This window comes from Camelus ferus, chromosome 14 (genome assembly GCF_009834535.1).
Source record: "Camelus ferus isolate YT-003-E chromosome 14, BCGSAC_Cfer_1.0, whole genome shotgun sequence".
NCBI classification, from domain to species: domain Eukaryota; kingdom Metazoa; phylum Chordata; class Mammalia; order Artiodactyla; family Camelidae; genus Camelus; species Camelus ferus.
Genome location: NC_045709.1, coordinates 55,078,707 through 55,105,980, shown reverse-complemented (window position 1 = coordinate 55,105,980; position 27,274 = coordinate 55,078,707). Strand labels below are relative to the sequence as shown.

The window sequence follows — 27,274 nt, the reverse complement described above, 5'->3', positions numbered from 1 at the left end:
TGTATTCTCTGTCTGTGAGTCTATTTCTGTCCTGTATTTACGCTTTGTTTTTGTTTGTTTGTTTGTTTTTGTTTTTTAGATTCCACATATGAGCGATCTCATATGGTATTTTTCTTTCTCTTTCTGGCTTACTTCACTTAGAATGACATTCTCCAGAAGCATCCATGTTGCTGCAAATGGCATTATGTTGTCGGTTTTTATGGCTGAGTAGTATTCCATTGTATAAATATACCACCTCTTCTTTATCCAGTCACCTGTTGATGGACATTTAGGCTGTTTCGATGTTTTGGCTATTGTAAATAGTGCTGCTATGAACGTTGGGGTGCAGGTGTCATCCTGAAGTAGATTTCCTTCTGGATTACAAGCCCAGGAGTGGGATTCCTGGGTCATATGGTAAGTCTATTCCTAGTCTTTTGAGGAATCTCCACACTTAAACAGTCCTTCTTTATGCTCTTCAGCTTGAATATACAAACCTTTCCTGTGTCCAGAACAATGTAGAAAAAGAAAAGAAAAAGGAAAAATGACATTTAGAGAAACATGCATTATGTCAGTTAAACAGTATATTCTAAAATTATTTGACATTTGTTGTCTGCAGCAAATATATGATGCCTAGTCTTGCTTATTCTTTTGTTTAAACTCAGATATTGTAGCCACCCAGTTATTTTCTATTCACTTACATTAGGAACATAGATGCAGGGGCTTCCATGACAGTTAAATGGATGAGTTACAATATCAGTAAGAAAAATATCTGGACATTATGATAAATGCTTTTATAATTCCTCAGTTAAAGGAAATAACTTACCCTCTGAACAATATCCTTATTACCCTAGGGTTGCTTGAATTTAGGTGGGAACTATGGTCAATTACCTTACTTTCCATGGATCTCGAGTCTACTGATTGACAGATGTAAATGTCTTTATAAACGTGAAACAATAAGAGACTGGAAAATGGTACGCAATTGTTGGAAGTTCATTTATAATGCAATGATTGGGCAAGTGGAAAGAAACTGTACATCTAGCAGAAATATTATTTGTGCTTGTTAGAGCTATATAAAATATAGATTGAATAAGACTAAGCTGGCAAGGGAGGAATACATTCTGTTTCTATTTTTTCAAGAAAAATATAGTAATAATATTACACATTACTATACTCAGGTGTGGAATAAAATATAAATAAGTTGAAGCAGGGCTTTTACACAGATGTTATCCTTTGTTTTGCAGAGGGGCCTGAGGAGTAACTGTGAATAGAATATTCTTTATCTAACCACCTCATTGTTTCTTCCCTAAAGCTACCTTTATACGTTTTGAGATCCTTGGAATATTTTTGCTATTTTTAAAGTTTATCATATTCACAATGATAATGAGTCCCACATCCTTAGGGATGCCAGTGTTCTTATGTTGCTTCAGAAGGTACATTCATAAAGGGGCAAATAAAGGTGAAAGACGTCCATCTGTAGAGAACTCTCCTCTGATCGTAGCCTGGTATAGAATTCGGTTTTGAAAATTTTTAATCCTTTAACTTCCGATGTGTCATTTTAAATATCCGAGACTCAAAATCAGTAGCATTCTTCAATACTACTACATTAGAATGAAAATCATCTCTGATATCTACAAGAGAATTCATTCATTCAAAAATTTCAATATTCATTCAAAAATATTAGTCACAGTCTTGCTTTCAAATTTATAATAATCTCTGTATAAATGATTTTATTTCTTTATGCAACGAGATGCAAAATATATGACTGGTGGCACTATTTTTTTCAGAGTTGTACAAAATAGCAGAAGAAACTCATGCTAATTTTGTCTTCATTAAAGATATTAGTAAATAGCAATACTTTCTTCTAAATAACTTCAGAACTATCTGATTCAGGATACATTAATGCTTCAAATGGGTCACAGTGGTACTGAAATATTCAAACCCTTGAACTACTGGAGTGCCACTGACCTCAGTGTTCTTATCCACCTCCTTCAATGTTCTGTAAAAAATGATACCTTTCTTGAGAGCCATGATATTAAAAAGGTTGGGAAAAACTGAAAACCACCAGAAAAATCATGCCACATGAAAAGCATCAGAGGAAATGAAATTCGCAACTGAAGAGTACATATTTTTAAATTATTACTTGTACCATAGTGCAGTGATTCTAATGGCATGATCATTTTTTGGTGGTAAGGTGTTCAATTCCTCCTTTGATATGACTGATTTTACACAAAATGTGTTTCATATACACCTTTTTTATTCCAGTTACTGTTATTTTATGATTATGACTTTAACATAATAGTTGCTTTATGTTTTAACTAGTAATTTATTATGGGTTAAGAAATCAGCTAATTGAGCCTATTTAGAAAGGTATATAAAATAAAATTAAGGACTTTTTGTGCATGGATTGGGTGCTGTATGTTTTGGTTTTATGTGTGTGATTTTTTAATTGTTGTTGATAGTGTTACTTTTAATTTAATTATTTTCTTTTTATCTTTACTTTTTGCCCATTTTACTTACACTATCAATTGATGAACTGTTAAATTGGACTCAGTTATTTCCAGGGTGCAGAAAATAAAGTGTAACCATTTGGTAAATGTTTGAAAAGTAAGTTGCCTTAAATTTTACTTACTTTATATAGAAGATTTTTTCAAAATATGAATTTAATTTTGCATTATTATCATGATTCAATTCAATTATCGATTCAACTGTTCAATATGAAAGAAATGTCACAAACTGGTTATAATACTGTACTTAATTCTCATTATGATTATTTTATAGATTTTGGCATAATTTTAATCTGTGTATTTTAACTTTGAGAATATTGGTTATTATAAAGAAGCTGATATATTTATGTTATTGCTATTTTTATAGAGGTGCTTGGGACTTAAGAACTGTTGTCTGCATTGCCTCTTCTATTTTAGAGGGGCTTTTGGTGAACCTCTTTTTCCTATTTCCTTTAATTTCCTCAACTCAGTTCAAAGCATACCATTTGATAAGACTCATGGATTAAGGACTCAAGGTCATGTGATGTAGACTGCACATTGCCTGGAAATCAGAATGATCTAGCTGGGTGACTTTGAACAAGCAATCTTGCCAAGTTGGCCTCAATTTCCTCAGGTGTAAAGTTAGCCATTGTAAGTAGATTTCCTTTAGTTGACAAGATTTGAAATTATACTAAAAATTAAAAATGATGACATTTAATATGTATTTGGTGTTTCTTCCACATCTTTGTAACAGCCGCATTTCATTTATCATCCATCCAACTAGTCATTCAACATTTAATCAGCAAATATTATTGAGTATCTGCCATATACTAGACTCTGTACAACACACTAGAAATCAAAACATAATAACCAATTTTTCTGCCTTTAGGGGATTCAATTCAATGAATAATCACTTAATCACTACTGCGTGCTATGCACTGGGCAAAATACTAAAAATTCAAAAGTAAATAGGACAAACTGTTAAACTCTAACAGTTAGATAAAGAACTACATTATAATAGGATAAGTAGTGTGTGCTTACAACACACTATAGAAGCACAGTGGGGAAAGTAATGAACTGTGAAGAAGTCCATGAAGTTTTTGAAAAAATGACATTTGAGATGACCATTGTACCCTAATTGACACTCTATAATCAATGGGTAGATATAGTTAAGATATCCTATAAGTAGTGTTTAACTTCATCCTCCAAAAACTTTCAATGACCATCTTAATCAAACATTTACTAAACACTTTCCATGTAAAAAGCACAGACAATATAGACTGTGTCCATAGATAAGTTAGTAACTCCACATAAACAGTGCAGACAGTAAGTTCTCTAGAAATTTAGGGTAGGGCAAAATTACCATAAGCTGAGACACTGGAAAAGATCTCAACAGAAGAGATGATACATGAATGTGGCTCTGGAGAGGTAGAATCCAGAATTTGAAAAAGGAAGCCTTTTTTATAGCACCGTAGAATCACAATTTTACAATGTCTTCCTAGTCCATTGAGCTGAAGTAAAATATTTCTGTAAAGAGCAGTCAACATGTAATTTGCAGTGTATCAAAGGGTTTTATTGTAAGACGTCTTTGTAAATGGGAGAAACTCGCATGGCCATGGGGAGCTATGGAAAGGTTTCAGCTGTGGGTAGCTAGTGATCACATATACCTTATAGAGCATAAGTTCTAGAACAATCATCCTCCTTTCCTTCCTCATAGGGGCACTTGGGAATCAACTGGCATTTCTCCTTTTAAAGTAATTTCCCTTGGGATTCTTCTTTGCTCCTTATTGCTAGTAGTGGTTCTGAGGGTAAATCAAGGCAAAATAAAAAATGAGGCAGTATCTCCTATGGATAATTTACATTTAACACATCATCATACCAAGTAATGTCCAAGTACATGGGTCTCTGGTTTGAGGACTCTCTAGTGTGTCATTATTTCTTCATATCAGAATAGGTTTGTCCAAGTGAATACAACTTAAACATTGTGACTAGACAGGCTCACCCAAGAATAGTTATCCAGCTAATTGTATATGTGTGAATTTATATTTATGACTGACTTCTGATTTCTTCACAGATCCTATATTTCTCACCTTGATTTATTCAGCTTTCCTGCCTGGTAATGACTCATTAGAAACAATGTGACACTTGGTTCCTTTCAACTCATACTTGAACTGCATATTTGGGCTGTTTGCTTAATTTACAAGGCATTTATCTTTACCTTATTTTCTGGCGTGATTAGTATGTTCAACTTGCTTTTCTGCTCTGTCTTTAAACACCTGTGTTTCTTTTTTTTTGGTTGTTAATGGGGAATTTTTTTTCAATTGTAGAATTACATTTTTAGTATTGCATTTCATTTTTGATGTCAAGAATTTCCTATGTTTAAACAGCAATGTGACACTTAAGAAAAACATTACAATGCACCCCTTTTCCATGTGTTTATTCTTTAAGAGAGTTCAAAGCTTGCTTTCTCTCTCTTTAACAGACTACAAGTTTGTTTAAACACTCTTTATTAAGGGGTCATTATGTTAAAAGGCTGCCAAGAGCCATAAGGAGAAACCAAACAAAATTATTGCATTTGTTCTTTTGGGTCTTGCATAGGCAGAGAACAAATCTTGATTTTCAATACAGAAAAGGGGACCCATGCAATCATAAGCATATTTAGAGCAAAGACCATCACACAATAAATGAAAAGTAACATTTTGAGATAAGAATTGTTATATAAGACATGAACTCTTTTGTTTTTGTTGAAATTGAATAATAATAATTGAAATATTTTTCTAGAGCAGATAAGATAGCAGGGGATTTCTGAAACAGAGGTTATCTCTGACCTCTCTTTCTGAAATATGTTTTAAAAGTCTATGATTAAATGGAATAGAGAGATAGCCCAGGAGACTTTTAATCCAAAATGACTACATACTGATATGCCCAACTTTCCACTGAGTTGAACATTCTCAGAAGGACACTAGAGATGAAAATATATATTGTTTTAATGTCCTTAACAATAACACAACCTATAAAACCTGCACAAAGCATATCATTAAGTACAAAAATAAGCCTATCAATAACTTGATTTTTGTTTTTATTTCTCTGTGATGCCTAGAAATGGGAGGATGACTCTTACTGTGGAATTTTTTTAATAAGCACAGTGCCTCTGTTGAAAATCCAAAGGGAAAATTCTTTGTCATAGAGATTTTTGTTCCTGGGTTAAAGACTATGGCAGCATTGTATAAATGCTGACTGTAATGCATGCAGGTGTAGACACTCAGGTTTGGTTTCCTGAAGTTGTGCTTTTGTATGAATGTGATTTAAAAAAAAAATCCACTGGCACACCATCTCCCAGGTGTCCACGTTCATCTGTATGTGACGTCATGTGTAAAAACAACAAATCAGTGGATGTCTCTACTAAAGCAGATTTAAAAAAAAAAAACTCAGAACAGGATCTTTTGCCTACTAAAGCATGGGATATTTGAAAAATATACAAAAATTTTAAAAAAATTCGGAGAATAATAAACACTTTAGAGAGATTTTAGATACCCTAAGTCCAATGGTGGTTCTCACACCGGCATTAATATGGACCAATTATCTAAAGCCATTTTGAAAGGCTGTTTTTCACCATGTTTCTTCAGTTCTTCAGGCTGCAGTGATGACCAGCATCCGATACTATTAAGAAGTCTTCAAGCGTGTAAAATAATATGATTTCACAATGATTACATATTCAGTCTACAGCTGGCTGAGTTTTTACATCTCCATTTGTCATTGACGATTGTGTCCAATTAAATGATTAGCTTTTAAAAACTGCTGCACATTATGAGAGTGAACTTGTGTTCCACTGCACTGAGTGATGCAGAAACAAACTCATTACAGCATGTAATTCACCCATATTAAATAACAAACAGATGGCTGCTGTAAATGAGAGCTCCTTTTTCTCTTCAAAAGTGCCAGGAAAAAGGTGTTTTTATTTATCTTTGTTTCCAGCTTCTTTCTGTTTTCTTGACAAGTGGGCAGCTGGTTGCTGAGGTTTTCAATTGGTGCAGAAGAATGAAAAGCCTGTTTCCATTAATTTCCCCATAAAATAAGTCTTTGAATCATTTCTGTTATAAATGCAAGTGCAGTAGCAAGCTGCTGCTTGATTAATTCACTTATTATGAAGATTTCATCTTTTATAAGAGGGCCTGCAGGTAATTTATCTTGTTTAGTAAGATTAGAAAAATGTAATTATCTTGATACCTTTGGACCCCTCTCATGTTAATTGTGTTCCCATAAATTTCAAACATAAAGATGGGAATATTTTTGTGCACAAATGTTCCAACATGTGGTCGAAAAATGTGCAGTAAGATCTGCATAAAAATTTATCAAGTAAAATACATTAAGACTGTACTATTACAGGAATGCACACAAATAAAGCTACCACACAATTATACTAGTGTATACAAACAAAAATCTGCATTGCTGGTTCCCTAGTCACCTAACAGCTGGGGTGAGGTAAAGGGTTCGGGGATTTGTTAAAAAGGCTCTTTTTTTTTTTTTTATCAAGCATAAATGTCTCTAGAGAAATGAAGAAATCTGTTATATTTACACTAATAAAATTAAAATTGTGTTTGTCTTAAAATGTTCCAAACCCAAATGAATTGACTTCTGAGTGTCTATTTCATGTCCTCTCCACATCACTTGCATTACATCTCTTAGCATCCTTGGGAATTTGGATATATCTCTGATTTTAAAATGACTATGTAATTTGATTTACTGTTTAAAAATACTCTCTAAAAATGGAAAGCAAGAGAAGTGTGTATCCCATTCCTTGTCTATATGTAACATGCTCTCAGGCTTGGCAGAAATACCTCCCTTTCTCTGATCTCTCCTTCAGTTCTGTTGGAATTAGTATTTATGAATAGTATTTAATATGCTTTTGCTAGATTTTAAACTATATCATCATTATCTATGTAATTACCTATTATTGCTGTAAGTTTGTATTTTTCTCAGCCTAGACTGATTGTCCTTGGAAGAAGGAAATCAGAAATATTATATAATGTGACTGTATTCTTTCAGAGTTTCCTTAGTCTTTACCCATGGCTTTAGACAGGAAAGCATTTCATCCTTTGTGGTCCACTGAATGGTACTAAACAGGTCAAGCAATTGTTTTGGTAAATTCTATGAGATCTGAGCTCAGTCAGGCATGCGACAAGATATAATTGGGGTACACTGAGGTTTCCTATATTAGGAGCAGACTGTGTAATTAAAATGATGTATAGTTAGATCTCTATCATAGATTTCCACTTATAGAACACCTTACCACGTGTTTCAATAAAACTGTACAGCTTGTAAATGTGAACTGAAATAACACAGTAGAAACACAGATGTTACTGGGACAAATGATTGCATATATGTATATTCATCTTTTACCTTTGTGATTCACTCTATTTTCTGGGTATAGTTGCTGCCTCTAAATGTATCTGCCTCTAGGGCCCTGTGTCAAAAAATGATGGACTGTGAATATTTGTGTATCATTCTCTTACACATTTTATGAATACATGCTAAAGCTGGATTATGCATAAGACAGTTTAGGGATGAGGATGCTCCTCAAGTTATTAAACATGTGGTCTCCTCTGCCTAATTCTCTGGGTCTCTGGTACCTCAGTTTCAGATGCTGGGGCTGTCCTGCCCACTCAATGGAGTTTTTGTGATTATCAAAGAAAGCACGTTGATGAATGTATCAATATAATTATCTTTTCACTCTCAAGATTCTCCAAACTATCTACCAAATATTTAGTGTTAAATAAACTTTTAAAATGTTGTTTATCATGGTTATACTCTTCATCATTATTAACAAAATTGATAACAAGACAAAGGAACTAAGCAGTTTTCTAAAGGGTCCATATGTCAGGCTAATACATCTGCTATAATTCATTAGCCTGTTTCAGTAATAATGGAATTGCAATTTCAATAAGTATTTTATCCCCTGTTTTGATAATTGGTAGAGATGAAGTGGTATCTTAGCATTTTCCTCTAATTTCTCCCTCAGTGCTGGGCTCTATCTGTGTCTCTGTCTGTCTTCTTTCATTGTTACCAAAAGCTGGTTATTATCCTTTCATGATTTCATTTAGAAATTTCTATGATGGCATTGGAATGTTCTCAAGACTCCCTGAAATTCTTTTTTGACTGAGGTAGAAATAGGTAAAAGAATACTTCTGAGATTCAACCTTAACTTGGAGCAGGCAAGTCTCAGGGAAAAAACATACCAGAATGATTTCTTGCCTAAAATGCAAATTTGGTCATGACCCTCCTCTATCCTTAGATTACTGCACAAAGTAAAATAACATTTTATGGATAATGATGGAGAAAGTTATATCATCGAGGAAATGATTTGAACAAAGCTACCCACTAGCTTTTGAATGTTTCTAATATCTCAATGAGACAAAATTGCAAATTGTCACTATATTCAAAATCTTAAATTGGTTTTGCATTTGAGCTAATGAGGTCGGAATACATTTCTGTACGCTTTAAAAATAAGGAAATAAAAGGTGAGCACGGAAAAAAAAAAACGAAGCAAACAATGATTACATAAACAACAAATGTCCACTAAAACAAAATCTAGAATGCTTAATGAAACTTCATTCATTCTAAGAGCCTGTCTGTTGACAGTCTTTCATTTCCAGTTTGAACATGGAATCATAAAGGCAAAATTTTATCCATCTCTTAAAAAATCTAAAAGTAACAACAACAACAACAACAACAACAACAACAACAACAACAACAACAACAACAGCATGAGAAAGCACAACTTAATTTTCTTAAAAAACCCTGGGCTCTAAAGTAGGTGTAACAGCTGCTAAAATCAGCAGAGATGCAATCAGAATAGGAAGATGCTACACAGGGGGAAACGGCGCGGAAATATCACCAAAAGACAAACACGTAATGAAAGGAGCTAACAGTTGCAGCTGTGGAACACAAAAATTATTCTTGTCAAAAGTAACTCTCAGAACTGAGGTCCAAAAGCTATATTTATTGTTTCTAATAGCAGGAGAAGTGACTGGAGAGGTGCCCTGCAACTGATTTGGTTCTCTGTTACAGTATGGCTCTAAATAAGCCAATCTACAATATGACAGCTCACATAAATGATACTTAATTATTTCTCATGATTATGTGGGGTGAATTGGCTTCTCTATTAGGTGGTGTCAGATGCTTAATAGTTGGAGAGTCCAAAATGGTCTCATTCTCCTGGCTTGCCATTGGTGCTGCCATGGCCTTTTTTTTTTTTTTTTTAACAGGGCCTCTTAACAGGGTTCTTTGGGCTTCCTCATAGAACAATGGATTCAGGGTAGCAATATCTCTGACATGAGGGTTAGACTGCAAGAACTCAAATGTGAAAGCTGGCAGGCCTTCTTAATGCTTTAGCCTGGAATTGTCACACTGTAACTTTTGCTTCATTTCACTGGTTAAAGCAAAGTAAGCACAGATTCAAGACGAAGGGAGTACAGAAAAGCAAAAATAATGGGATGGATGGTTCTTGGGGATTCCAGAGTAAAATCTACCACAACAGGCTGGACAAAGAATATTACCATCAGGCCATATTTGCAGGAAGCATTCTGCTTATTGCAATGGTGTAAATGGTAATGTCTAAAGAAGAAGAAAACATATTCTCTGTCTTCAATGGCTAGGGAATAACAAACACTATAGGAACACATATAAACTATTATTTTGTAAGAAAAGTCTTAGCTAATTTAGAGGAGAGCCTAATTTATAGAAGAACAGTACTACCAGCAACAAACTAAACCAAATACACATTACTGCGAATAGCTGAAGAAATCTATATCTTTCAATGGTGAATAACAAAAAAGAAGCCAATATAGTATCTATATCAAGATACTACATAGAAAATTTGGAGAGGAGTGGGGTTGGAAGGAAGAAACTAAGATAAAAAATAATTATAAAGAACCTTCATCAGCAAGAAAAATTATAGGGTGTGAATGAAATTTATGACCAAATTTAAACCACGGATTACCAAAATAAAACAAAGAAAATCCCTCAAAAAGCAATCATTCCTACCAAGTTCACAAAGCAGAAATAGAAGAACTCAAAGAATTAATAGTAATTTAGTGGAAGAAAATGAAACATGGAAATGCATATTAAAGCATGAGTAGCATCCATCAAATAAATAAATGAAAATATAAATATACAGATTGTGATAAACTTGGTGAGAGATCTAGAGGTTATAAAAGAAAAATATTCAAATAAAAATAACAAAAAAAATGAGACTGAAAATGGTAGCACAAGGAGATAAACCACGACTTTGAGAAACTGCAGAAAAGACAATTGAAATAAAGGAAAATTTAAAACAAACAAACAAAAATAAAACTCAAGGGTATAATTCAAAATATTTGCTAAAAATTTTAAACAAAAAACATATAAAATATGGATGTCACATTGTATGCTAGAGTAAATCAGATGACAGATATTGATTTAGACCTAGTAATATTTCTGGAATTAAATTGTGAAGACAAAAATATTATCACGTCTATGGGAAAATTTTTATTGTATAGCTCAGACTAAAATATATAGAATTCTCATGGAAAGAAAATGTAACATTAATTTTGTTCCTCTTACTCAAATTTAATAGCAATAACAGTTTTAAACAAACAAGAATATAGAGAATATTATCACTATGAGACATTATTGAGAAATCTACTGGAGAACAAACTTCAAAAATGGAAATATGATTGTAAAAACTATAACAGAAGGATGGACAGTAAGAATGAATATGTTTAATGGCTCAACTAAAACTAAACCTAGTAAGTAATTAAAATTTTACCAAAAATAACCTGAGTTTTATGTATCTTGACAGTACAAAATTACAAAGGTCTTTTCTCTAATCCCACTCTCTTAAATACAGTATTTTTATTAAATTATGTAGGTAACATTTTGAGAGTGATAACTGTATCCTGTAGTATTCCTGACTGTTTTCAAAACTCAGAAAAATGTGTAGAGCTTTTATGCTTACATTAATACTAAATGTTAATTAAAATAAATAGAATAATAATCCAAGTCAACTAGTTAGAAAAATACAAATCAAAGGGAACAAAGTTTACAAAGGAAAAAATATATATTTTAGAAGATACCAGAATTTATAAATAAGTTCTAAAGACCCTGTTTTTAAAAAAGAGTAATAAAACAGGTAAGCCAATAGCTAAAGTAATTAAAGAAAGAAAAGTTTTGAAAAGACACAAACAAAAATCCTTAAGGGAAGCTATCCATAGATATAAAAAAATTATAAGACTAATAAGATACTTTTTTTGCTAAGCTTTTAAATAAACATAAAAAATCTGTATGAAACGTAGTTTTCTAGAAAAATATAATGTGTCAAGTGACTCGAGAACAGTTAGCAAACTTAATCAAACAAATTTTCCAAAAAGAATTAGAGAAAAGCTTGAATATTAACCTTTTCCCATTTCCTCACCAACCCCCTCAGAAGCATTAAGCACAGATGTTTTCCTTGGGGAATTCTATCAAAAATTAAAAAGTCAGATCAATTCAATGACGTTTATCTACCTATAAATCATATAAAAAAAATAATAACATTCCAGATCCTTGTTAAGCAAAAATAATCAATGCTAAAACCTTGAAAGTTTAAACGAAAAAAAAAAGCTACAATGTCTAATTCCCAATGTAAATATTTATGTAGAAATTCTTGGTAAAATAGTCACAAAGAGAACACACAAATTAAAAGTATAGTAAAACATGAGCAAATAGTGTTTATTTTATAAAAATAAGGATGTGTCAGTATCAGGATAAATCTTATCACATTATTGTGTATTATATATGATTATATAACTATCTTCATATATAATATCAGATCTAGAACTATCATCATAATTATCTTAGAACAAACAGTTTATTTTCATAAAACATGACCAGGCATTTGGAAAAATTTTAAATCCATTATTGATAAATAAGTCCACAATAGAAGAATACTTTTTTAAAGGCGAAAGTCAATGCACCTTAGTACAAGAATGAATAGCATACATGAGACGTGGAGCCTACCCACTACATATTATCCTTTCTGGAAGCCAGCAGAAATAAAACCTCTTTTGTGACCTCATAACTTCATCCACAACCCACCTGCAGTATAACTTGGACTATTAATTTATAGGTCAAACTTCTCAAAGGCAGTTATGTCATCTTATCTTTTCACTTTGGAGTCTTACCTGGGTTTCCAGGCCATATGCATCAAGAACTATGAAGGATTTGGGATTTGATATGTTACCCTAGTTACAAGCCACCTACTTATATTACCTTACTCACAAGTTAGTCCAACAGAGTTTCGTGGAGACTGGCATAAGGCACAAATCTCCGGAAGAGGAGACTCATGGCTCATAGGAAGTAGCATGAGATCAGCTTGTTGGTGTCAGTTACACTGGCTCCCAGGTTCCACAGCAGCCACATGTATGGACCAAATGGATGTCTGCACACACAGTGGGTTGTACTGCAGGACAGAAAATTTGAGTTTAGGAAACTGAAATCTTTAGACTGATCCATAAGCATGTGCTCCCTTTGGCCTAGAGGAAGGCATTATGTTTATTACACTGGACTGTAAGCATGTCTGGCTTTTGCACTGGAGGGAGAGAGTATCTCTATCATCCAAAGATGTTTACTAAACACTTTTTTTTAAAGATAGCCTGTAATGAAGAGCAGTCAATATTTCGTGCCATAAGATGAACAGAAGTACATGAGACTCATGGAGAAATGAAGCAACAACACAGTTAAATATTCACTGAGTAAGTGAATTATAACTGGTGAAAGAAAGTCTTATAATGCCCACTTAAAATATTATCGCCCCCACTTAAGAGGGCATGACTAAAACTTGGGTTCTTTTAGGTTCAATATAGACATGGAGAATGTGGCAAAGGAAACATCTAGCCAACCAGCTCTCCTTGCTCCCTGACCTTGAGGGGCATCTTTATCTGAAGTTTAAGAACCCCAGAGCAGCTATCAACATGGGCAAGGGAATCTTACATCTATCAAAAAAATCATATTTTAGGCCAAACATCTGAAAAAAAAAGATAAATTAGATCAAAGTGTATTTTTTACACATAAACAAGTAATTAATTTATCATTTATTCTTTTTTATTGAAGTATAGTTAATTTACAATGTTGTGTTAGTTTCTGGTGTACAGCATAGTGATTCAGTTATATGCATATATATATATATATATTCTTTTTCATATTATTTTTCATTATAGGCCATTACAAGGTATTGAATACAGTTCCCTCTGCTATACAGCAAAAGCTTGTTGTTTGTCTATTTTATATATAGTAGTTTGCGTAACTGCATATTCTGAACTCCTTATTTGTCCCTCCTCCCCTTCCCCCTTTGGTAACCATAAGTTTATTTTCTGTGTCTGTGAATCTGTTTCTGTTTTATAATTAAGTTCATTTGTGTCATTTTTGTAGATTTTACATATAAATGAGAACATATGATATTTGTCTTTCTCTTCTTATCATTTATTCTTATAGCATGAATTGATTTCCTATTTATGACAGAATATCACCCAATCATCTCTATTTTCCCATTAGTGGGTCTTCTACTAATGGACAGAGGTCAGTTATTAAGCTCTCACATTCAATCTTTTAGAAATTGACTTTGCTGGTTTCTGGAAGTTCGAGAAACTATCTTTGATAAGACATGATCCTAATGGAGCTTGTTTTATTTTTATATATATTTTATATAGATTTAATACATATATATTTTATATACATATTTATATATATATACACAACATGTTTTATTAGACATTTTCAATATGAAATATGTTGGTTAAATTTTGCTTTACTTTAATTTTACATTTTACTTCAATACATAAGGGAAACACAGTTAAGAACACTTAGTTTCAACTATTTGATTAAATTAGAATTAATCCATTCATGCTGTGAAATTCTTATTCTAGAAAAAGCTACCCTTAAACAGAAATTTTGCCTCTAGAATGCTCATTTATCTGTGCTCAAAAGTACTGGGTGAAATCTCTGGTAGATGTTGTTAAAATTTAAGGTTTTCCAAAACATAAGTTTAATAAAAAGGATGAAGGACAACAATGTTAATACATTTAGAAAAGGCCTCATAAAAATGCCAAGTTAAAGTTGTCTCTGATGATTTAAGCAAAACAGAGTAAATTCGGGAGAAAAAAAATAGTTCCATGCTGCCTCATACCATCCAAAGGGGTAATTTTTTGAAACTTTAAGAAATGGCAGGTTTTCCCTAATTGGAAATAAATCAATAATATAAGTCAAAACAACTAGGCTATTTACAACTTGGGCATAGTGCACAGTAGGCTTTCAAAACTGACTATGTATGCACGTATGAATGAATGAATTTAAGGATAAAGAGTTACTGATAAATAAATCTTCAGGTTGCCCTGGGTCTCTTGGCTAATAAAATAAATATGGACTAGTGGTTCAATCCATCTTCCCCCTTATATCAAAAGTACACATTGAGCAAACAAAACAAAAAGATAAGAAAGATGATAGCTTCAGAAGTCCTTGCAGAATAACATGAAAACGGGAACTCAGCTCAAACTACCTCTCCCTAACCTAATGCAAATTTCACTGGGAATCAGCATAGCCTATAAACTTTAAGCCCCTCTTCCATGCTTTTGATTCTTAACAGCTGTAATTGACATACACAAACTCTTTTAAAGTGACTTCTGGCAATTTTCTCTGCAGCAAAGTTTTAGAGAACTAGGCAGATGGCTGAGCGTGTAAATTTGGACGTTCTGATTTTGCGTGCTCATTGTGGGTTGGTCATAGTTTTGGTTGCCAGTAACTTTTGTGACAATTAAAAGGACATCCCAGTAGTCATTAATTTATGCAGGATATGATGTCACCCAAGTCTAAGAAATAATGTCAGAAATAAGTCCATTTTGATCTATACTGAGTTGTACTCCTCCCATAAACAAACAAACATTTAAATATTGTGTAGATGTTAGTTGAATTCTTTCAAAGTATTCCATAGAAGCAAATCATTTGTCTCAAAGCTAAATGGTAACGTTAACCCTCGGGATCTGATATGATGATTGTAAAATTTTAGGTAATATGTACATAAATTATTGTATGCTATCTTCAAAAAATACCAGAGTTGGATCTTTATACACACTGAGTTTCCAAAGGCTAGAATTCACCCTCCTATTATCAGTGGATGGAAGTAACCATTTCTCAAAGTCGTTAAGAGTGTTAACGATTTGAAAATGGGAGTACGAGTGCCTTTTTTCCTCTCTTCTTTTGATTTTGCTTTATTTTCCATTTTTATGATTGTTATTTGTATGTTAATAGCAGAAGTTATGGATTTTATATAGTTCAAATATGTAGCAATGATTTAAAAATACATTTTAAAATCTCATTTAAACATTTAATGAGATTTTAATGTTTTGTGTGGTAGCTCAGTTAAGTTTTTAACTTAGAATTTATATTACTCATGGTTGGGCAATTTGAAGCAATCTTTTAACAGGAAAAGAATTTATAACTCATCTGAATCCATATAACCATAGAATTTTCTCAGTATTCTTTTTTTACTACAGATGATAGATTTTTAAGGCACATCTTTGAAATGTGAGAAGTCTATTTTATTGTAAATTCCAGTTTAATGTAATGATGGCTTTCCCCTTTACAGTCCATTTTCAGATTAAAATAAGTTCCGGTTAGAAAATTCAAAGACTTTATTTACAATGGAATTGAATAGTGTAGATTTTATTATTTTCAGTAAAATGTAGATGGCTATAGTTAAGATATTTCTGTATTTCAGAAATGTCTGTATTCTTGAAACTAAGCATATTAAATAAAAGTTTAAGCAGCATTTTCACCTAAAAGTGAAAATTTATCAGTATTTTTTAAATTAAACAAAGAAAAAATACATTGTGATAGGCAGCAGAATGACCTTCATTCAGCCTGTACCACAGAAATGTACACAACTGAATGTTAATATTGGATTATTCAGTGGGAATTTTATCACACCCCTTGACCCTTTTAGAAGTTGCCTTCTGAATATAAACAGGATTAAGGTTTAGGAAGTTATATTACAGTTAAGATGCCAAATACATAATTATTTTCCATCACTCTCTCAAAACCTACTTTGTAATCAATTGAAGTATTGATCAGAGTCCTTCACTTTACAGAAAAAAATGTGTATGTAATCACTTGCATGAAGAGAGAAAAAAATATGGGCACAAACATATACATGTCAGTATCTATTCTTCCTCTTTCTCTCATCAAAAGCAACACATGGATTGTTCTATTTCATCTGGACTGCAAATGTCTACACTGGTTAAGCTGGATGACCTTTTACATACCACCACCAGAGGGACCTCAACTGTTCAGTTTAGTGACTTTTTTTTTTTTTTTTTCTTGTATAAATTACTATGTTTGGTCCATAACACAGTTTTACCAGCAGGCTTTACTGGATATACAGTTTCTGATCTTTCTGATTTTTAAAACCAAAAAAAAAAAAAAAAAAAGAAAAGATGTTTGAATGCTTGTGCTCAATACCCTTTAATGCCGTTTATACTTCATCTGGTCACCAGATGCACACCTAAGCTGCACTTCCTAGCAAAGAGGTTGTTGAGCCATTTGATATGTTGGCTATTAGGTTTGTTCATATAACTACTCAGCATGACTCACCCTTCATAGTACTGTGCTTCATGACATTTGAAATTCGCAGGCATGCATTAATTATCTCGCTTGATCATCTCCACAACCCTGTGAGGAGGCAAAACTGGTGTCAAACTCCACACGTTTTGCAGATGTTGAAACTGAGATCCAGTGAGGAAGTGACTTAAGGAGGAGACACACAGTTAAGCTGAGATTAAGAACTCATGTTTCATGAGTCTTAGTCTAACACTCTTCCCACTGAAATCATTCCTGAAAAAGCTTTGTAGCTACCACCTCCCATTTTGTAGTCACGTGGCTCCAAGACCTCCCTAAATTATACAAGGCCATTGCTTAGCTGATGCTGATCCAACCGATGGACACATTCACTTGATCTAGGGGTATGACTGAATACCCTAACGCTAAATGAAGACATGGATAAATATATAATAATGTACATACATACATATACATTGTGGGCATCCCACAATGATAGTATCCTAACATCTAAAGGTTATCAAGCATTTATTATGCACCTGGCACTGTACTAAGTATTTAAAAGAATATATATGTACCCCCTACTGAATTGGTTAGATATTGTCATTCTCATTTTATAGATGATAATATGAGGGTCAAAGAGTCCAAGTAACTTTTCCAAGGGTACACAAGTAAGGGTTGCAGTCACCATTTGAACCTACTTCTACTGAATTTATAGCTTACTGATTTTACTGCATTTATTTATCAACATAATTAGTCATTATATGTGCAAAGCACTATTCTAAATAGTTGATAAATATTAACTAATGTAATCATTGTACTACTCCTGTGTCATATTCCAAATGCTGGTGATTTTTATTATTTGTATTTTATGACATGCATGAAATATGGACTCCTTTACAGTTCATTTAAAATGTTTTCATACATTCCATGTTTCTTTTCATCAAAAGCATATGCAAAACACAGTTTTTAAAATATACAACCATTTTATGTTTTTTTAAAAATGTACTTCTCTTTAGAATACATTAATTTCTTAAAATTTTAACATAATGTGAATAGATAACATAATTGTCTCAACTGATCCACTCACATGTCTGTAATTGTAGTTAAATTTTTCACATGCTACTCAAATTTGTAGTATAAAACTGAATATCCATAAAATTCTTACACAAGTGATTTTCGTTGATTACTTACTGAGATAACTATACCAGATAAAATTATCCCCATACTGTGCTGTAAACAGTAAAATGTGATCACTGTACCAGGTAAAATGTGCCCGTTTTATACTATAAACAGGAGAGTTTGTTTACTATTAGCAGACAAAATAGTGCTTATGTTGTATTAGTAGAGGATGTGAAGAACTTAGTATTTGCAGACCTCATTTGAGGTTTTAATAACTTAGCTAGTTCTTAGATTAGTCACGATACTTTATAAGAGTCTTCAATCATTAAAATTAAAATATTAGAATAAGCTTTGTCTATGCATACATAAAATCTTGCTGGCATTTTGATAGGAATTGCTTTAAACCTATAGATCAATTTGGGGAAAATTAACATATTTTCCATGTGAGACTTCCAACCCATGAACACAGTATCTCTCTCTATTAAGTGATCTTTAGTGTCTATTATGAGCATTTTGTAATTTTCAACATACAGATCTTGTACATATTTTTAAATGTATATGTAAGTACTTAATTTTCTTTATAGTGAATCTAAACATTATTGTGCTATTAATTTTGTTTGCTGCATTGTTATTATATAGAAATTCTGTGGGTGGGGGGTGTGATGATCTTGTATCCTGCAGTGTTGCTAAGTTGCTTATAGGATATTTTTGAAAATTCCTTGGGAATTTCTACGTACGTAATGAAATAAGGACAGTTTTATTTATTCCTTCCTTTTTAATCTGAAGGAATTTTCTTTCTTTCTCTTTCTTTCTTTCTCTCTTTCTTTCTTTCTTTCTTTCTTTCTTTCTTTCTTTCTTTCTTTCTTTCTTTCTTTCTTTCTTTCCCTCTCTCTCTCTTTCTTTCCTTCCTTCCTTCCTTCTTCTTTCTTTCTTTCACTTATTACAGTGATTGGAACTTCTACAGTAATTGAATAATAGTAGTGACAGCAGACATCCTGGCTTTCCTATAATCTTAAGCAGGAATGATTTCAGCCTTTCATCATAAAGTATGATATTAGCTATATGTTTTTTTTTCAGATGTACTTTTTTAAGTTGAAATAATTCCCTTTTATTCTTAATTTGTCGAGAATTTTTATCAGGAATAAGTAGGTGCTCTCAGAAGTTAAAAAGGGAGAGTCTGGGGTGCATAATTGAGGTGGTTAGAAGGGAAATGTGTACTATTTACTTTGACTATCAAGGTAGAGACAGGGACGTACACAGGTTATACAATTGTATAGAGCTTGATAAAACACAAATATAAATGAGTATGAGTAAAACTGGGGAAATCCAAAAAGACAGGTGTATGGTATCACTGTCAATATCCTTGTTGTGGTATTATACCAGAGGTTTACGAGACACTACCACTGTGAAAAAAAATGGACAAAATGCGCAAGGATCTCTCTGTGTTATTTGTTACAACTGCATGTGATTCTATAATTATCACAATACAACTTTCAGTTTAAAAACTGGAGCTGTTAACTGTTTTTTGATAGAACTTTGATCTTTTGAAAAAGGATCACCAATGGAATTAAATACAGATGTGAACATGTCTTACGTGTTTTATTTAGATTCGGTTGCTTCATTAATTAAAAGTTAAAATTTGCTGCATATATACATTTAAATTGTCTTAATAATATAAAGTATGTTCAGCAATTAAAATTGTGTGTCTATTTCTAATGTTTCATGTAATTAGCCATTAGGCATGATTATTTTTATTGATAATTGAGATTGACCTGACAACTTACATAAGATGCGTTCATAGATAGTGAAAGCAGCTAAAGAATAAATTCATTAGCAACCGGAGTATTGCATATGTACATGTATTTTGTGAGTTTCTGCCATTTCTATTTCTCCTTGTGATTGGTCACTAGGGTTACTGCAGTATAGTATGAGAATAGAGAGATTTCATCCCAATACACATTTTGGTTGTTAAACTGTAAAACATACTTCAACTAATTTATAAATTAATTTAAGTTAAAAAACAAAAAAGAGCCTCAGTCTGAACACCTCTCTTTTCTGGAAAAAAGTCAAACATAAATTTAGTCTTCCCCTGAGAGTACCTCAGAGCCAAGAGACTACTTACTATTCTTTGACACACCTCTCTGATCAGGTGCTCACTAATGACCAATGCTGGGAAGAAAATCTGGAGCTATTTTCATGGGAAAAGAGGAATTAGACTACTGCAGACTTACGAATTCTGCTTAGTTAATTTGGAGAATAAACTACTATGAATTTCTCAATATGAGTAGTTTACTCTAACTTTGACTTGATTCTCATGTTATAATCCATATTTCTGTAAAAATCTGTAGTCTGATCTGTGAGGTATTTATGTACACAAATCAGATGGAATCTAGAATTTACTGAACAATGGTCTCCTGTCACAATACCAATCATTGTGAATATACGTAAGATATATGGAAATAGATCATTTCTATTGGAAGAAATGGAGAATTAAATAATAATTTTAACTGATATGTGCTTTCTCTCTCACATCTATAGAGCAAAACAAAGGGATTAAAGGGATTAATATTGGTAGTATTAAGTAAAAACCAGACTTACCTAGAAAATACTACTCCAGGATGACAAATCATTTGAGGGTGCTGATTTGAACTGCTATTGATGTAGTACACATGGGAATGAATCAGGAAGGAAGGAAGAAAGGGAAAGAGGGAAGGAGTGAGGACTGAAGAAAGGAAGGAAAGTAAGAAAAAGGGGGAGGGGAGCAGGGAGGGGGGAAGGATAAAGGGAGAAAGAAAAGAAGAGGGGAAAAAAGAGAATTTGGCATTAGAAAAAGTCATGCATGCAGTGACATGCCTTGCCAACACATTTAACACATTTCAAACAACAGAAAATGAATAGAAAAGAATAATTTACATGGTTAAAAATATAAAAAGACCTTTGCATAGATATACATGCAAAGATTGCATGAATAATCTTTGTAGACAGAATTCCTAGTTCCCAATGGGTGTTTCAAGCTCTTAAGAGTCCTCATTTTACACTTTTAAATTAAAGAGGGAGAAAAAATGAAAGACATATGCAATGTAAGACCTGTAGCATACCTAAAGTTTGACCTGACAACCGTTTCCAGATATACAATAAGAATGTTAACTGAACACTGTTAAGACAATTAGGTTTGGTTTATATTTACATAAGATGTATAATGCAATAGGAGTTGTAAGCAAGACAAGAAAAGATCTTGAAATGGACAGCAAATTGTGGTTTTTGACATAAATAAAATTGAAATTAATTCTGCATTTTCTATACTTATGTGGTTATAAATAGTTGTTTGCTATTGAAGATGTGACAAGATTTACCAGCATACTTAACAGATCTAGACGTATTACTGAACTTTTGAAATAATTAACTTTTTTTGAGAGAATTTATTTTTCTAATCAAAGAAATAGCATATGAAATATGTAACCAAAATGTCATTTCAATAAAAAATAATTAAGAAAGTAAGAATAAAGAAGCAAAAATATTTGAATGAATATAAAGGTGACATGTAGTAATATTACTGAAAGTAATTTCTGTAGATTCCAACACTGGCCATTGTAGATCAAGGTATCATCTCCATTGGTGGGAGATTTGAACAAATTTTGCAATATATTATCATTATTAGTTGTGTCTATAATTTCCCAGCTTTGAAAAATTTGAAATAAGTATACATTTAAGATTTTTATATGGATCTACATTTTGCTTTAAATTAGTTTTTAAAGATATGATGAAAGGATATCACAGTTATATAATACTATTAAAATATTTTAAAAACTGTAATCAGTAATAATTATAACAATTAACAGTTATAATCTAATTACAATGTTTGAACGTACTATGTGAAACTCATGGTTTATTCCTCAATGTAAATATTGCTTTAAGAAATGTTTTTGACAGTTGTTGTCACTACTGCTTCAGTAGTGAAAAACCCCTCAAAATGGACTAATCAGTCTATCAAATTTGGCATTTCTGTTAATAGCACACAAAAATCATGTGAACATCTTGATTAAAATAGCATAATCAGTGATTTTGCTGAAATGAAATCAAGTAAAAATTATGGACTAAACATATAATAATGTAAGAATTATATGCCTCTTTATTTGATTACTCATCTTAAGTAAACAGCCCATAAGTAAACATTCACACATGGATAATAATAATTAAACAATTTTTCTATTTTGCCAACTTTCACTTACACACACACACACATATATGTATAAAACAGCCTTACACGTATATGCATATGAAGACTCCTAATGAAGTTATATTATATAAGTCAGGAGGCTAAAACATATTCTCAGATAGCTTGACTTACACCTATTAACATTCAGTCTTATTTGTACCTTGGTCTCCATGTTTACTCTTGCTATGGGTCCCACAAGTGAAAGGGAAAGTCCTGGTTCACAAATGAGTTATGGAGTCAGAGGGGTATTGGAATGAACACATTATGTTTGCCCTTTAAGGTGCAAGAAGGATTTTGGCTTTTTCTGACAGTGAAATGTGAAGCCATTAGCAGGTTTTAAGATGAGAGGCAACACAATCTGACAACTCTTTTTGAAAGGTCACTTTTATTTTTGAGGTGAATAGAGAGTCTGTTGCCTTAGCTTTTGAATTTAGTGTTTGGTTTATTTCTTCCCCACTTCTGGTAAAGTTGGTTGATTTTATATTTTATTTGCTTCTTGAAATCTAAATTATATGATAAGCCAGTTACTTCTTCTCATCTTACAGGAAAATATGGATTAAAAGAATTTAATGAGAAGTTGGTCCATTCACTCATATGTATTAGAACTGGTGTTGAGTAAAAATCTAAAAAAATCTTTTCTAATCTGCCTTTTTTCCCCCATGTAACAAGAAGTCTGGAATTAGGCAGCTCTGAACATCTGTGCAAGGGTGAGATAAGGAAGTCAGACTTCTATCTCTTTGCTGCACCATCTTCATGGTTAACGTGTGGCTTCTCAAGCAATGTCATGGGGGAGGCCGACGTGACACAACAGTGGCCATCTTTCATCTCTACTCCCTGCACCAGGAGATCTGCACTGTCATCACTGTCACAACAGTAGAGGTAGACAACAAATAAAAGGGACGGGGACTACGTGCTATATCCCTATCCGCATGCATAGCATAAAAGAAAACAACTATAATCAGCTGGTTTTCTTTTAAGATAAAAATAGTTTGTGCTTTGTATTTTGTGTGTTGTGTATGTGTGGGTATGTGTGTATGAGAGAAAGGATAAATGAATACGTGAAAGAAATACCAAGTGCTTCTCCGTCCCATTTGCATCAAGATGGGGAGGTAGTCTGTTTTCCTAAAGGGAAACATCAAAATTGTGCCAATGGAATAAGTACTGTTTGATAGGATGAGATTGGATTGAGTTTTGTTCTCTCGTAATAGTAGATGCAAGATGTGGTGACTCCATTTTAAGGGCTGTCTTTTCTACTCATTTCTTTCTGGTAAAGTGTCCCATCCCACCAACATGTAAGATATGACCCATTGAACCAATCCTCTCTTGGGAATGTAACTCCTGAGTGAGTCTCACAGGGGTGAATTGTGGTTGGACTTGACACATCTGTTGAGTGAGATATAGACAGAACACTCTCAAGTTAAAGTTTTCAAATCCCAGGAATTCCTATTATTCCTATCTTTCCCAGCACTGCTTTTTTTAGACATGCCTAGATAGAGTGAGCTATAGCATTATCTAGCACTCCCCTTAGTTTTTCTTTTTTGGGGAGCAGAAGTTTTTCTGAGCTGATTTCTTTTTGTTGCAACTGAGAGACTTCAGTGAGTTATTCATAATGCAAAGTAAATTGACTACTTTGTGTGTGGAGACTGACATTGACTTGGAAGACTCCTTCAATATTTGTTCAAATGTAAGTAACCCAGTCTTCTAAAGATTGTGATATAGAGCACCTTGTTAAAATCTAGTTTATTTCTTGAGGAAGGAGGGTGGGTCATGACTTCCATAAGAAAAGGCTTAGGAAGGTAATTTGTATATGACAGATGTCTCAAAGTTGTAGAGGAGACATTAGATCTGGCATGGAGGTCATGGCCATGGAGAATGTGCTTTCTTTTTATTGATACCAGAGAATATCTAAGGTAATTAGAATTTCAATCTTGTGTCTCCTGTAGTGTACCCCTTTATATACCATAAAACCTTTCTGTTTTCTTGACTATTCTGAAACATCTTTGTATAAATCCATAGTGGTAATTCACCATGTTGGTCTTGTATATGCCTAATGGGATGTTCAGATGAGGGAAGAACTATATTTCTACATCTCATTTTCATTTTTTGATTCAAGAAAAGAAAGTACTGGAGGGTGTAAATCTTCTCTCAGGTACTAAAATTTTTCAAAAAAATGTATGGATTGCTATCACCAGCAATGAGATTGAAGAGAGGTCCACGATTTAGAACTCACTGAATAAGACAATAATGTTCAGTAGGATTATACTTCCTTATTGCCTTATATGTTACCAAAGGCTACTTTTGACAATTTCAGTAAGTAATTTAAACAATTAGTTAATTTTTTTAATGAAAAGATAAGTAAAATATCACAATAGGAATACTACAAGTATTAGGATAATACAAGAAACCAGCTAAGTATCCAATAGACTATCAGGGCTTTTCTGAACAAAACTTCTCTAAATGCAAACAGTTATTGTTTGTGAGCCAAACAAATATCTATAGTGCAAAGAAGAAGGAAGATGAAAAGGACAACTCCTGTGATGGCATTAAATCTATAATTTTTGACCTGATTTCTTCATCTGATTTATTTATTTTCCAGCGCCAGAAGGCCGTGTGAACTGACCATAAACAAGTACTATTTATCTCAAAATATTTCTTAATGTAATTGATTTTTTCCATCTACACTGTTAATTTATTAATGCAAGTTGTTATAGAATTCTCTGATTACAGTTTTAATGTTTATATGGTCTGCAATGATGTACCCTCACTTATTCTTAATATTTGTCATTTGAATCACTATTCTTTAATTAGCCTTTCTGAAGTTTATCAATTCTATTAATGATTTCAAGTATCAAATTATGACTGTTGGTTTTTAAAATTTTGTCTATTTTCTGTTATTGATTTTCAGTCTTATTTCCTTCCATACTATTTCCTTCATTCTACTTACATTGTGTTCTATTTATTCTCCTTAGTTTCTAAGATATGTCCTCAGATCAGTGATTTTAAATCTTTACTCTCACACTATAAGGATATAGATTTAGTAACTGCTATTGCTGCTTCCACAAATTTTGTTACATGGTATTTTCACTGTTATCCAGTTGGAATATTTCCTTTTTGTCTATGATTTTTTCCCTTGATTCAGGGGTTATTTAGAAGTATATTAGTTAATTTCTAAGACTGTGGGGATGTTCCATACATATTGGTATTATAGATTTATAATTCAATTCTGTTATAAACAAGAAACCTTATCTGTGTGATTGCTCAGAAATTTTTAAGACCTATTTATGGTACAGCATTTGGTCTATTTTCCAATAAGTTTGAAAACATATTTATTTAGTCATTGTTGAGTATATTGATCTGTAATGTTAATTAATTTTAGTTTGTTGATAGTATTCTTCAAATCTTCTATATTCTTTCCGATTTTTTGATTAATCGTATTCAGCATCAAAAGTAGAATATTACACTCCTCAGTTGAACTGTGGTTTCATCTTTTGCCTAAGTCCTATCAATTCATGCTTCATGTATTTTAAACATGTGATGATAGTTGCATACACAATTTGAATTATTTTACCTCCTTGGTGAATTAACAATTTCATTTTTATAAAATGTCCTTCTATTTCTAGTAATATTCTTTCCTCACATTAGCCTTCTCATAATTAGATTTTTACATGGTATATCTTGGTCCCAATCTTTTAGTTTTAAGCTGGCTCTTTGTATTTAAAATACTTTTTGGAATATTTCCACACATCTTTTTGATAGTTATTTCTAATTTAGTATCCTTCTTTTATCATACTTCGGAAGATATATATCCTTTAAATATCCAGGTTTGTTTTATGTCCCAGCATTTAGTCAATCATGTGCATTTAAAAATCAGGAATATTTTGAAATGATTGATTGTACTGTTTGTCAATGTAGTTGACAGTGGTTTCAATAATCTACATGTTTAGTGACATTTTCAATGTGTTCTATCAATTACTGACAGATGGGTTTATAATATCTAACAATCATGGCATTATTTATTATTTCCTTTAATTCTGTCCATTTTTGCAGACATATTGAAGTTCTATAATTAGTCATAGGCACATATATGATTGCCGTGTCTTCCTGATGTGCATTGACTTATTTATCATCACGAAGTGTCCTTTTTTGATGTTAATAACCTTTGTCTTTCCATATGTGTTGCCCCCTTTAACATAACGACTCCAGTCTTCTTATGCCTACTGTAAACATAATACATCTTTTAATATAAATTTATTTTTATTATTGTTGTTTTTATTTAATACATTTTCTTTGTGTTCCCTTTATTTTTTGTCTGCTCTTTTCTAATATATTTTAGTTTATTAAATATATTTTGTATTATTTTAATTTTCATATTGTTTTAAATTATGTGTTCTGTATTATTTGGTTTAGTGTTTGTTTTAAAGATTAAAATATATATTACCCCTTAATGCTTTAGTTCCTTGGATTTTATACTGTAATAATTCATATAAATGCAGAACCTTTGTAATCATATATGTGTATATACTCCCCTGGTCATCTTCTATATTGTAACTATCATATCTATTTAAATTATACACAACACAAGTAAAAGTTATATCTTTTCTTGAAACTCTCATATATATCTTAAAGAAATAAAGCATAAAATAGCTATTTATAGTCACGTACATATTTACCATTCCTGATGTTCTTTTTCTCCTAAAAATCCAGGTTTCCATTTGCTGTCACTTCTCTTCAGGATAAATAATATGTTTTAACTTTTCTTATAGCACCAATCTGCTCATGATAAGTTACATTTGCTTTCTTTTATCTGAATATATTTTAAACTGGATATAGAATTTTTCACAGGAATATTATA

General features: G+C 32.3%; 1 long non-coding RNA gene across 1 annotated transcript; it reads right to left on the bottom strand.

Annotated features, from left to right (window-relative positions):
- Nucleotides 1-311: 311 nt before the first annotated feature.
- LOC116668725 lies at nucleotides 312-21,175 on the bottom strand. Its single transcript, XR_004325966.1, has 4 exons — nucleotides 20,805-21,175; nucleotides 17,121-17,198; nucleotides 12,759-12,939; nucleotides 312-478 (listed from the first exon to the last, which is right to left on the bottom strand). It is a non-coding gene; the product is annotated as an uncharacterized LOC116668725 (long non-coding RNA).
- Nucleotides 21,176-27,274: the final 6,099 nt, after the last annotated feature.